The following is a 10,689-nucleotide window of genomic DNA, read 5'->3' on the forward strand; positions in this document are numbered from 1 at the left end:
CTGCTTTTTATTGCTTAGCATAATGTCTTCAAGATTCATCCATATGGTAACATGAATCAGTACTTTATTCATTTTTATAGTTGAACAATATTCCATTATATGGATTTGTCACATTTTATTTATTCATGCATCTGTTGATGGCCATTAGGGTTGTTTCCAACTTGTGACAACTGTGGATATTGATGCATGAACATGTCTGTATGTGTGTGGATGTCTTTTTTCATTTCTCTTAGGACATACCTACAAGTAGAATTTCTGGGTCCTATAGTAACTCTTGGTGTAATCACCAAACTCTTTTTCACAGTTACTATAAGGGTTATGTCTTCTGTGTTCTAAGCTACCCCCAGTTGCCATGCAAAGAAGAGGTGAAATGGGCAAGTGTGACCCAGGGAGGCTGTGATGCAACCACAACTCTAGTCCAGTGGCAGGATGACTGTGACAGCAGTAGTGGGGGAAGTGGTCCTGTTTGGAATTCAGCAGGTACAACTGCAGAATTCACTGAGGAGCTGGGTGTGTGGTGAGGGAAAGTGAGGAATTGTTACTTCCTGAGCTGAAAATGCCAGGAATGGTCTCGCCTCAGGGTCTTTGCATTTGCTGTTCCTTCTGCCAGGAATGCTCTTTCTCAAATGGATTCTTGTTTAATTCTTTAACCATTTCAAGTCTTTATTCATATGTTGCCTGCTCAGGAAGACCTTCCTGGACCATGAGATTTAGAAGTGCAGCCCCTCCCACCCTGGCAGTATGCCCCCCCTTGCCTTATTTTTCCAAGGTACCTAATTGCTACCTGATATTTATCAATCCCCCAACTTGAGTGTCAGCTCCACAAGGGTAGGGTTATTAATCTGTCACCAGAGGATCTCTAGCCCCTAGCACAGAACCTGGCACAAAGTGGGTGCCCAATAAGTGTCATAGAATAAGGAAGACCAACAATCATGCATTCATCAAATTCATTCATTCAACAATTTTTATTAAGCACCTGCTATGTGCAAGGCACTGCTCCAAGCACTGAGGAGGTAAGCAAGCCAGATGGCATTCTGTCCTCTGTGAGGCAACATTGCAGTAGGGAAGACAAGAGATGAATGTACCAGTGTGTCCATAGACAGCAAGACAGCTCAGGCAGTATTCAGGGCCAGGAAAGACAGAAGCGGGACACAGGGTTCTGGGGTGACCACCCAGGCCTGGCATGCTCGCCACCTACAGAAGGAAAGACTAAGGCTCAGAGGGGGATGTCTCTGCTCAGGGCTTGGCTTTGGCACTAACCTCCTGCCTCCTGGCCTGGCCCTGGTAATCTCCCCATCCCCCCCCCAGGAAATGACAGTGCAGACCATGACTTCATTCATCAGATGCTCCTGGCAGCAGGGTCAATATTCTCACACATGTGCAAGGCCTGTGGGCTCCTCTCTCGTAAGGATGCCTGGCTTTCTCAACTACCCTTGTAAGGCCTCCTCCAGTTCCTGATGCCTGGAGGGTGGCAGTGGCGAGTCCACCCACCATCACACAGCCAGAATAGTTCAGGCAGGAGGCACAACCCAGGCCCTTGGACTTCAGGGAAGGCACAGAAATCAGTTCCCAGCTTGGCTTCTTGCTTCCTTGAACTTCAGAGGTGTGCAAGAAGAGGCATGATGACAGCCTACCAAGGGCTCCACAGGAATCCACACATCCCACAGGCAAGGACTAGCTTTACACATTTAGATTCAGACACACATCTAGGGGATCAGAAGATGCCTAGAAATCTAAGAGGGTCTCCACAGAGGGTGGCTAGTGACCAACCTATCCTAGTGACCTGATGGGGACCAAGCCTGTTCCAGCCAACAGGTAGGAAGGAATCAGAGAAGGGGAGGGGAGTGTAGGTTGAGGCTTCTAGCCAGGCTAGGGCAGAGAATGCACCACCGGAGGACCAGGGACGTGAGCTTCCCTGAGAGAGGTGGGGCCCCAGAAGGTGAAACTACAGTGAGCACACGTGTGCCCACCTCATGCATCACACACACACACAGCTCTTCCTCCAGTCAACACTCCAGCTCCACTTTAAAGATGAGGAAACTGAAGCTTAGAAAGGTTGTACCTCTGCTAGTGGGTGACAAAACTATGAGTCAGACCTGACTCCAGCTTTTAACCCCTGGCTGGCTGACTCATTACCCTCTAAAGCAGGAGATGGGGTTGGGGACAGAACTGCCCCTTTCTGCTCCCCCAACTCCTGAAGGCCAAGTAGAGGCAGGGTATTACAAGGATGTGCCCTGGGCCAACATCACATGGAGTGATGAGGGTGCAAGAAGCAAAGAATGTTTTGGACTCTTTGGCAGGGAAGCAGAGGCATTCCTTGGGGATCCTCCCTCTAAGCCCTTTAGGGAGGACTTTCATGCCTGATGCAGAGAGGAAGTAGCATTCTCATTCTCCAACACACCCTGAGTCTCCCCCAAGATTCCTGGGACCGAAGGTAGGAGTCCACTGGGTCCTCAGCACACCCCTGCAGGGCCTAGCAGGGAGCTTTGTGATGTTCACCCAGATAACACAGTGGCACATCCTTGTAGACCAAGTTCAGAGGCATGGAGTCCTAAGGGGCAAGTCAAAATCCCCAGCCCACCACTTCTACCTCAGGGCTGGTATGACAAGGAGGCTAGAGCATGGAGTAGACCCTGCCTGCCCTCTGCTTGAAATCACACAGGAACTTGTGAGCAAGTGGGGACCTGGCAACAAGACCCTCATGATCTAGCCCAAGCCCCCTGACAATCATGCACCTGCTGTCTGTCGTCTACTTTGCTCCAACCACACTGGCTTCCTGGAGTGCCTAGGCAAGGCACAGTTCCAAGACCAGGAGGCATCCCAGGATCTGCCACCATCTCTGCGAGATCACAGCAGGGAGGGCTCATGCTGAAGCCCAAAGCCCAAGCCTCCAGCTCCATCGCAGAGAGGAAGGGAGGTGATGAGACCACACCTAGTATGTAGTAAGTGCTTCAGCCACCCTGGGAGCCCAGGGAACCCTGCTTTGAGAAGTATGCAGGCCCAGTTGGACAGTGGCTCTATGGGCTCTGCTGCAGCGTCAGCTCTGCATCTCCAAGCGGCTGGTGGGAATGCTCAACACCAAGGGTCACTGAATGTGTCTCCTTGCTTTCTCTGTCTCCTCTGAACCCCGGCCTGGGGGCTAAGTGCCATGACCTTGGGAAAGGAGCCTCAAGTGGGGGGTCACTGCACTGGGGGTGGATCAGCCTCATCACCAAGATCACCTGAAGTTTTTCTTGAGGATTGACTGAGGAGCAGCAAGTCGAGCAGCAGGAACACCACAGGCACAGAGTAAAAACAAATTAATATGTGCTCCTTCTTTTTGCCCTATCCCCACTCTGTCAGTGCCATACTGTCTTATCCTGGGTGGGTTTCCTCCCTCTCTGAGCCTGGTGCTTCTAGTGTGTCCTCTGAAGGAGCTCGGCCAGGACCCCTGAGGTTCTGGGATTTCCAGGCTGCTTGTCTGTCCTTTTGAAGGTTCATGCTGCAGAAAGGTAAGAAAAGAGAGTCAGGCTTAGATAGTATCCAGCTCAGGAAATGGTCAGGAACTACCCCTCTCCAAGGCACCAGTGGCTGGCAGGGGACAGTCCCTGAGGAGGTCTCCAAGGTGTCTGTGGAGGACATGAGGGGCCAGCGCACTGGAACTAAGCTCCCCTGGGAGCTGAGGATGCCTGTTTCCTAGAGGCAGCATGGCGAGCGACAAACCTGGGAAGAGTGACAACAGTGGGACCAGCTCTAGCTTTGGCTTGGTCTTGACTCACCATGGGATCAGGTCTGCCATCTGGCACCCATGGTTCTCCATATCCCTTCTGTCACATGGGAGTGCATCCCCCTACCTGCCTCAGGGCTACATGGGAGACGCGAAAGGCCCAGTCCTCCTCTGTGGCAGGATCCTGACCACACCACTGTACCTTTCTGAACCTCTGTTTACCCAAATGCTTAGCAGGAATTGACCCCTGGCTTCTGACCCATCATTCTGATCAGGACAAGCACCCCACCCCTATACCAGCAAGGAGAGAGATCTGGAGGATAGGGAGAGGAGGCCAAGTCCAAAATAGCCTGGGGTGGCATGTGGTACCAGCTGGGCAGCAAGAGCTGGTGATTGATGGTTCCGCATGGCCAAGAATAAAACATTGGCCTTGACTCCACTCTGGGTTCATTATTGGCTAAAGGTCCTTCATTAGGGTCACTCCTGTACATCTCCTCCCCAGGACCTCCCTCTTACCTCTCGTGACTTGGCTCACCAGTGTTCAGAGGACACACTGAGGCCCTTGGCAAGACCACCTGCCCCTGTCCCCTCCTGCAAAGCCAACAGCCTCGCCATTTCCTGAGCCTATCCTGGTTTCCACACCTCCCTGTGTTTGCCTGTGCTGTAGCAACTGCCTGGAGTGCCCTCTCTTCTCCTTCTAGACTGAGGAAACCCTTCTAAAGGCCCCACCCATTTAAAGGCCCCACCAAAGTTAATCTCTCAGGACATTTTGCCTACCTTTGACATGTACCTGGGACCCATGGGTCCCTTATCAACCCTGAGCATGGTCAGTGCTGTCCTACCCATGTGAGAGCTGACTGCCAGGCCAAGAGTGCTTCCCTCAACCCCTACCCGACCTTTGCCAGCTCTAAAAAGTGCAAACCAAATTCAATTTACCTGGATATGCCATTTACATCATCAGATTGTCAAAAATCTCAGCATAGCTCAGGGCACTGGGTACCATACTCATCACTGCCCAGATGGCCGCCACAGAGGGGGCCATTTAGGCAAGCTTGTCAGAAATTACTCCCCACACAGGCCCACTGAAGACTTTAGCTCATGGATATCTTTGCACATGTGTGAAGTGACACCTGAGCAAAGATGCTCACTGCATCCTGTTTGCAAGAACAAAAGGTCAGACACCAGGATGCCCACCATGAGGCACTGATGCACTAAATAGCACTGAATATCAGTGACATCTTATCAAAGAATATCACAAAGCAGAGAAAAAGAACAATGTGGCTCCTTCAATCCTGACATGAGACACTTCCAAGATATATCAAGTTTTTTTAAAAAACAAGGCATAGAACAGCATTCACACATGCTACATTTTTTGTTGTCTTTGTTGTTATTCAAAATAAGAACCACAAAAAAAGATTTTGTATCAATGCTATGTATGTATGCAGGTCTCTGGAAGGACACACAGGAAATCTGGTTGTTGCCTCTAGAGAGCTATGAGAAGCTGGAGGACAGAGAAAAGCAGGAGCCATCCATGTTGTGCCCTAACATTCTGTGCACAGTGTGTCCTTTAAAAATTCAATAGAAAAATGAAACCTGCTAACCCATTGGCCCAGGAGTTTGACAATGGCACTCAAATCCTTTGGAAATAGTTAGGACATGTGGTAGCTGTGACCTTGGGACTGCTGCAGCGGTGCTGTTTAAATAGCTAAGTGTTCAAAAGGGCTTGCCGTCCAACCAGAGGGACAGCCTTTCATGCAGAGGACCTGACGGTGCAGAAGGCACCCCACACTGCCAGTGGTCAGTAAGGTACACAGCAAATACTGTGGAAGAATAGTAAGTGTAATTGGGACAACTGTAATAACATAATTGATAAAATATAATTCTAAAAAAGAAGAGCAGGTGTGTTTAATGATTAAGGAAGTGTGTAGAGGCAACATCCCAGACATTAGCAAAGTGTATCCCTGGCTCCAGATAAAGCAGCCAGCTGTGTCCCAACTACAGCCCACTCTTCAGGGTGCCAACCCTGGAGCACCCTCATATTAGCTGGCCCCTCTCAAGGTTCAGAGACTGGGGCTCCCACCCATCCCTCACATAACCAAACTGACTCCCTGACCTATGAAAACAAGTGCCCATCATGCCTTTCTGTCTTACACCCCCATGGAGAGACCAATGAGGAAAAGGCTAGCACCCCCACACTGCATTACATCCCTTCCTTCCTCAGGGCCCCCACATGGTGCCCTATGAAGACTCAGCCCAGCAGAGGTAGTGGACTTGTTGGCCTGGGTGGAGTTCCACCTGCCGCTGAGTGCTGTGTGACCTTGGGCAGAATGGAAGATTAGGTTTGGGCCCTCAGACCCCATTTGGCCTCAAGTTCCAAGCTTCAGGGAAAAGAGGGGGAGAGAGAAGGAGTAATGGCTTAGGAGGGGGCTAAAGACAATGCACAGCAAGGGCAGGTGCTGTGTGACAGCGGGCAAGTAGCTCAGCCTCTCTAAGCAGCCTTTCTCTGAGTGTGTAATAGGACTCCATAAACTAACAGCCTGGGGCCTTTCAAGATTCCTGGAGTTGGCACTGTGAGAAGGCTTTACCAGGCTCAAGCACAGGCCCAAGATGCAGAATCGAAGCAACAAAACAGACCCTCTGAACCACACAACCCCCACCACCTCATCCACCAGCAAAACACCTGGTCCTAAGAAGAGTCTGGTATAAATAATAGGTCAGGCCTGGGTATATGAAGGCTCTGAGTGTCTGGGAAAAAGAATGAAGAGGAGTCCTATTTCTGGGGCCCAGAGCCCATCGCATCTGCTACCAAGGGGGCAGGAGAGAGAGGTCAAAGCAAGCCTTGGTGACCAGGCCAATGCTCACTGCCCCAGAGACTGGAGGCCACGTTCTGCCTCCTGGTTTCCCTTGCTGCTAGGTGGGCATGTGCTTCTGTTCTGAACACCAGGACCAGAGGAGATGTCTACTGGAGCCTCAGAACAGGTAACCCCACCTTCTGGGGCAGAATGTGTCCTGTGCACATGAGGTGCCCCTGAGGGACCTACAAGGGCCAGGGCCAGGCTCAGGGGCATGCTCAGGGCAGGGGGTGGGGAGCTGGCTCTCTGAGACAACCTTGAGCCACCAGACTGGCCCTGGCTCTACCCACTCCAGAAGTGACATGAAGTGACAGCATCAGAGGTGACTGCATCAGAGGCTACCTGCATCAAAGCCCAAGCCATCACAGCTGGTGACCTCAGCCCTGACCCCTTGACTGGTCAGCCTTGGGAGAGCCAGATGTCCTTCAGAATCTGAATTCTCTCCTGTCTAAGGTGGAGCCACCCCTCAGATGGCAGGATGGTTGAAGGCCCCTCTTTACTCCATCAGGCAGGGCTCTGGGGCAGAGGTGAGAGCAGCAGATGGGAGAGGCCTACAAGACAGAAGGAAAAAACACCCAGGCCCCCAGGCCTGGAAGTTGTGCCCCACACCACCACAGACTTCTCCTTCTTACCCTCCCTATTCAATGGCCCATGGTGTTGTCTTGACAATGACACAACTCTCACCCTTCACCTCTGCCACTGCCTAGCTGTGCATCCTTAAGCAGGTCTGTGAGTCTCGCTGAACTCTGGCCACCTCATCTGCAAGATGGGATGAATTAGAACATGCAAAAGCTGTTTGTGCCAGTGCCAGGTGCCCAGTAGGCTTTACTCATTCCTCCAACTGATTGAGTAGTTGCTACACACCAGGGCTCCTGGGTCAGGCACTGTGGCTAGCAAGGAGGCCTGGCCTCTGCCCTTTGGCACCAGACAGGGTGCTGGTGTTTGATCACATTCAGTGATGAGAAAGCTGAGGGGCAAGCCCCCAGATGTGAGCGCCATAGCACACTGAGGGTGAGGGAGGACCTCCTCATGGAGTGACAGGGCTAGGGAAAAGGGTATCCCAGGCCAAGAGAAGAGCAAGGGCAGAAGCCTGTTGCTGGAAGAAGCTTGTGGTATTTAAGGAGGACAGAAGGCCATAGGGGAGCAAGAGGAGAGGGAGTCTGGGCTAGGGTTGGGGTTGCAGCAAAAGCCGGCAGTCTGAGGACAGACTACCTTTGGGACAGACACAGCCTTTTTCAGTATAGTAGGTGGAACGCAGGCAGAGACCCAGGCTCTTGTCCCAGCCCTGTCACTATCTCTCTATGGGACCCATTCATGCCCACCTCTGGGGCCTAGCTACTCAGGGTAGCCGCTGGGAAGACAAGCCCATTAGCCCGGCTCAGTTCCCTGGATGCTCTGGGTCTCTGTGCCAAACCAAAGGCTCCAGCTTAACACTGGTCTGCCTGGGATCAGGGACCAGACAATGATGGGCAAATCCCCTGCAAGCCTGGGACTCAGGCCTAGTTCCCACCCCAAAACATGCACAGAGCCCTGCTTCTCCCATTTGTCCATTCATCCATTCATGTGAGAAGGCCTGGGCCAGTGCCTCCCCACTGCTCAGCTGCACAGGCCCCCCTGTGAGCTTGGAGTTAAGAACACATGCCTTAGTTTACCTACCTATTAGAGTGTAGTGAGGGCTTATAGAGTGTCCAGCTCATGGGAAACTGGTGAGATGGGAATGGTTCCTGCACGTGTCTCTCCATGTCACTCTTGAACTCTGCAAACCGAAGAAGGAAACAGCTGGTGCCTCATCCTCAGGACACTCACAGGTCTGGTGAGGAAAGAGACTGAGCCAGACTGCTCTAGTGTGTCCAGCCAGGAAGCAACATGTCTCCAGGTCTCTCAGAGAGAGCCACTTCTAGGGAACTGGTTACATGGATGATGCCACCACAGAGTAGACACCAGTAAACAGCACCAGCAGGAATCTATTCCTCCTGAAGCCATGGGAAATGTGTAGCTGCTGCCAAAAATGGAGGGAGGCAGTCGAAAACCCTCTCCCTTCCCACTGCCAAGCTCCAGTTGGGTAAGGGGTAGGGACAAGAGGGAGACTTTCATCAGAGGCCCTGCCTCCAGGGCCTGACACACAATGGATGCTCAAAGGCAGGGGTCAAACAATGAATGAGAGACAAACGCCAGATAGGAAAGGAAGAAGAAAAGATAACAGACAGGGTGATTTGATCCCAGATCTTGACATGCATGCCAGGTTGTGTTTGGCTTCAACCTAAAGGCTGGCATGTCCTCAAATCTCTCTTTGACCCTAAATTGAACATATGTAAGGTTTTTAGCCCTAAACCTTAAAGACCCTGACTTCTCCCATTTTAGTCCTGAGCTATACAAGTCAATGCTTATTTCCTCTCATTTTTCAGACAACAAAACAGAGGTATCAGAAAAGGGCAGTAACTTAACCCAGGGACAAGGCAACCTACCTATGGGTTTTTTAAAAGATTTTATTTGTTTATTTTTAGAGAGAGGAGAAGGAAGGGAGAAGGAGAGAAACGTAAATGTGTGGTTGCCTCTGACATGCCCCTACTGGGTACCTGGCCTGCAACCCAGGCATGTGTCCTGACTGGGAATCAAACCAGTGACCCTTTGGTTCACAAGCCTGCACTCAATCCACTGAGCCACATCAGCCACAGCAACATACCTGAGATTTTACAGTTAGGGGCAGTATAGATACCATAAGGGGCGAGTGTATCCCTGATTTTCCAGTGGTAGAAAAATTGCTGTGAAGTCCAGGAACTGGAGAGAACTAGGAAAACGATGTTATGCAGCCTTTTAGTCCTGCCTCATTTGGTGGCAACAGTACTTCAAAGCTTCAGTTACCAGTTTTTGATCTAGAAGGAATACAGAGAAGCAAAGTCTGCAGAGGCACCTATATGACCTTTGTCCCACCCTCTGGGGGACACATAAATGACCCTGGCCGAGGCCACCAGTGCAAATCCTACTGCACTCAGGCAAGAGAGCATAGTGAGAGGAAATTTGAGGCATAGGGGTGGATGCTGTTTGATTCTAAATTTCCAAAATTAGGCCCTGGTGCTGTCAGACCTTTGGTTCCTTAAGAGAGGCTGGAAATCTGTATTTTTCATAATAAAAAAAAATCTTAGATATTAAAGTGTTTGTCACTAGTTCCAAATTTTAAAATCTTCAGGAGAGTCAATTCTCTGTAGGCCAAACTGAATGTGTCTGCAGGCTGGACCACAGCTGTGACCCCTGCTGTTTCTTAGCAACTTCCTCCAATGGCCAACCACAGACAGACCTCAGGGCCTTTGCACCAGCTGCTCCACCACCTGCAGGCATCTCATGGCTCATTCACTCTGTTCAGGATTTTGCTCCAGGAGGCCTTCCCTGACCTTTGTCTTACCATGCCCTGCGTTCTTTGTCTTCCCAGTGCCCGCTTCCCTCTGGCTCTTTGCTAGTGTTTATTTTCCAACAAGAACATCAGCTCCATGAGGCCAGGGTCCCTGTTCCAGGTCTCCCTGGATGCACTAGGGCTACTTAGCTTAGGGTAGACACTTAGTCAACATTTGTTAAAAGGGTAGTTCATCTCATTCCCAGTACCCCAGTGCCCTCATCAGGGACCGATGCAGGGGCAGGTGCTCTTGCCCAAGGGACACTAAGGCTCCAGGACCTGAGAATATATTGGCATTAAACCCAGGGCTTACTGAAGGGAGGCAAATTTATGCCTCAGGCAAAAGTCACAGGAGCTAGTTCCTGACCCATCCCCACCCCAACAGCCTCCATGGGTAACTCTGGAAAAAGCCTGACCTCACTGGAGGCCCTGTTTCCCCACGTATACAGGGAAGAGAGTGGCAAACACCATGGTTTTAGGGGCACACATGGGATCCCAAGGGGGCAGATCCAAGGATCAGTTCACTATTTATAAAGTGTCCACTGCTACTCAGAAGGGTAGGGGGTGGGGGTGCTGCAAACCAAGTAGAGCTGAAGTCCCTGGAGGAAGGAAAATAAATTCCAAAGTCCCAATCAGTGCCAGGGTCCTTGGAAGGAAAACCATGCTCCTGCATAGGAGGGCCTCCTTCCCTACAACTTAGGGCTTCAGAGAGGCAGAGAGCTGCTGCTTCTTTTGGGGCAAGC

At 51.0% G+C, this 10,689-nt stretch overlaps 1 long non-coding RNA gene across 1 annotated transcript; it reads right to left on the minus strand.

The window, feature by feature from the left end:
- Positions 1 to 946: 946 nt before the first annotated feature.
- LOC119062273 (uncharacterized) lies at positions 947 to 9,423 on the minus strand. The gene is made up of 3 exons (XR_005084949.2): positions 9,275 to 9,423; positions 8,215 to 8,314; positions 947 to 3,481 (listed from the first exon to the last, which is right to left on the minus strand). It is a non-coding gene; the product is annotated as an uncharacterized LOC119062273 (long non-coding RNA).
- Between the last annotated feature and the right edge of the window lie 1,266 nt (positions 9,424 to 10,689).

This window comes from Artibeus jamaicensis, unplaced genomic scaffold, assembly GCF_021234435.1.
Source record: "Artibeus jamaicensis isolate MK-2021 breed Jamaican fruit bat unplaced genomic scaffold, CSHL_Jam_final contig_419, whole genome shotgun sequence".
In the NCBI taxonomy this organism is placed as follows: Eukaryota; Metazoa; Chordata; class Mammalia; order Chiroptera; family Phyllostomidae; genus Artibeus; species Artibeus jamaicensis.